The following is a 3,052-nucleotide window of genomic DNA, read 5'->3' as shown; positions in this document are numbered from 1 at the left end:
CCATACTTTCACCCAGGTTTATTACATTTTCAACAAGATGAAAAATGATGAGAGAGTCCGCCTAGTTAAGGAAAAGGAACCCTTAAGAAAATGCCTTCCTCCCTTCCCAGTGGAGCTCAAATTAGAAACTTCTTCCCATTCTCCAGTGAGACCAACAAATACAAGTGATGGCAGGGAGTGTCCATCTGCTCTGGGGTTGGTCTAGGCTGTGATCTAATAGAATGAAGGAACAAGCCTCCCATGTGGCACAGATCCAGGCTGTGACCTTCAGAAGGGGCAATTTTCTAAAGACAAGCTCTGGCCTTCTTTCTAGCAGCCATTAATCCTTCATAACAGAGATCTTACATAAAGAAGCAGTGTAGACTTTGAACACGTACAAAGAAGCTATAAAGTCTTCTACAACATTGTTCACAAGCTTTCTTCAGCTAAGGAACTCTTTCTTCAAATATCTCAAGGAGCTACCTGGTTGTGTTCCAGAGAACTACAGTCCCACTTGCTCAACCCCAACTTGGGCTCTGAGTGGTTTCTGTGGCACTTGCATGCAAACCCCAAGAACTATAGTCCTTAGAAATGGATGAGGTTTTTGACTGTCACAATGACAGGGAAACACCACTCATATCTAATGGACGAAGTGAGAGACACCAAACACGCTTCGATGTACTAGAAAGTCCTAGGAAAAAATAACCTTCCTGGAATATACAGTGCTCCACTGAGACTTCCCTAGGGCTCAGGGGAAGTGAAGTTGAAAATTACTGTGCTGCGCTGCACATCTGTCCGACCTGACACAGAAGGCAGGATTAGCAATTATCACACAAGTCCCATGGCCCTGACTCCACCAGACTCAGCCTTGAGAGATATTAAAGTAGAGCTTAAAGAACTTGAATTATGAATAAAGGCTCTTGAATTAGCTAAAATCTAGATCTTGGATCTGATACTGATGAACTAATCAGGGACACAGAAAAAGACCTATCACTATAATGAAAAAAAAAAAAAAAGCCAGTGGATTTGATTACTTTGTGAGCTTCCAAAAATATCCAGATCAGCCCAGCTGCCAAGAGCACTATGAAAATAATCCATTAAGAGTAAAAGGATGGTTACCAGAGGCTGGGAAGGATAGTAGGGGAGTGGGCGGGAAGTGGGAATGGTTAATGAGTACAAAATCAAAATAGAAAAAATAAGACGTAGTATTCAATAGCACAATGGGTAACTATAGTCAATAATAATTTAATTGTATATTTTAAAATAACTAAAAGAGTACAGTCAGATTGGATTGTTTGTTACACAAAGGATAAATGTTTGAAGGGACAGACACCCCATTGTCCACAATGTGATTATTATGAAGTACATGCCTGTATCAGGGTATCTAATGTACACCGTTAATATATACATGTACTATGTACCCACAAAAATCAAAATCATTTTTAAAATAAAGAAAAATAATAACCCATTAGCTTAGAGTGTTCTGGAGGCCAGAGGATGAAGGTCATATGGGTGCACTAAAGGAAGAGCTCAGAGAGACCCCACTGAAAATCCCAGCTCTGCCACTTACTCCCTGTGTGACACTGATACGTAACATGATCTCTCTGAGTCTCAATCTCCTTTCTGATCAAGCAGTAAAAGAAGAATCTGGAAGCAATAGTGACCTCATAGAGTGCTTGTGAATATCAGCAATAATGTAAGAAAGACACCTAGCACAATGTCTGGCACATAGTAGGTGCTCAATGCTAATAATAATTAGATTCTGCAGATGGTGTCTGCTGGCCAGAAGAATTTGAATTAAGGGGGTTTGTGCAATTGAGTTTCCAGCCTCCTCCCTTTTTTCCTAGAAAAAGCTGGCTCCTGGGGCATTTTCTCCCCCTCTATGAGGCAAAAGCCCAGTCTGGATCGTGTCCTCTCTACGCAGCCCAAACATGCTTTTCCACAGTCATGACCCCGCGTGCACACCACATGGAATCAGTCCTGCCTGAGACCGCAGGTCTGGAAGAAAAGGGGTCATCAGCCCTGCTAATTAAATCTGCAGATGATAACAAACTGGGCGGCTCTGCAAACAGCACCAGAGAGGACGGGGATATAAATGAGAAGGGACCTGGGGAGTTTACAAAATATGGGACAGGAAATCACAAAATGAGATTCAATGCAGAAGAATGCAAGGATCTCCAACTGGGGGGAATAATCAGAAACACAGACCCTGGAGGGGAAGGGAAAGCTGGAAGAAGGCAGAGGTGATGAGGGCTTGGAGCGGATGGAAGACAGGTGGCAAATGAGAGAATGGGCGCAAGAGGCGAGCAGCAAGTAGGGGTCGAGAAGCCTGGAGGGAAGTCCAAATGGAAACCATGGGTCCCATCCAATGGGGCCATTCGTACTCTTCAAGGCTTACTTCCAAAGGCCATCCTCCGCTCCAGCACCAGCTCAAGTCACACCTCCTCCGAGAAGTTTTTCTGGACTCCCACAGTGAGCCCTACCAGTCTCCCTGCTCATTACTCTTCTGTGCTCGGCAGGGCCGCGTTTGACCATGGGCATCACTCCACGTCTGACTCTTTTATCTCCAACCAAACTCTCAGCTCCAGGGGGACAAGGATCCAGCCCTGTGGCTCACTGTGCTCCTTCCCACATCCAACTCAGAGCAAAGCCGGGGCTAAATCTTCAATAAAAATGAGGGTGGCATCATCTCCAATAACATGACAAAGAGAAGAATTTCCCACTCCAACCCCTGCTGGGTCAAAATTCTGTCTGAGTTCTCTCTGTCCTTCTCTCTAGGCCCTCAGCCCTATCCCGATGCCTCATGTGTGGCACCCCTGAGTCAATTGCTTGTTTAACCCTTGCTTAGGCCAGGACACAAACCAGAGATCGCTCAGGGGCCAGGGGGAAAGAAGACAAATCACAAGTAGAGGGGAAACGATGAGGTGGATGTATCCCCCATGTGACGGGGACTGTCCTCACATAGCCATGGTGCTGGGAAACGATGAGGTGGATGTGTCCCCCATGTGACGGGGACTGTCCTCACATAGCCATGGTGCTGGGAAACGATGAGGTGGATGTGTCCCCCATGTGA

The 3,052-nt window shown here is 45.5% G+C and overlaps 1 protein-coding gene across 1 annotated transcript in view; it reads right to left on the bottom strand.

The window, feature by feature from the left end:
* LOC105551137 (anoctamin-2) overlaps nt 1–3,052 on the bottom strand; it is a 351,959-nt gene that overhangs the window by 348,060 nt on the left and 847 nt on the right. The window lies entirely within an intron of this gene.

The sequence above is a fragment of the Mandrillus leucophaeus genome, unplaced genomic scaffold, assembly GCF_000951045.1.
Source record: "Mandrillus leucophaeus isolate KB7577 unplaced genomic scaffold, Mleu.le_1.0 Scaffold508, whole genome shotgun sequence".
In the NCBI taxonomy this organism is placed as follows: Eukaryota; Metazoa; Chordata; class Mammalia; order Primates; family Cercopithecidae; genus Mandrillus; species Mandrillus leucophaeus.
Note: the sequence above shows the minus strand (reverse complement) of the source record. Positions and strands in the feature narration are given on the sequence as shown.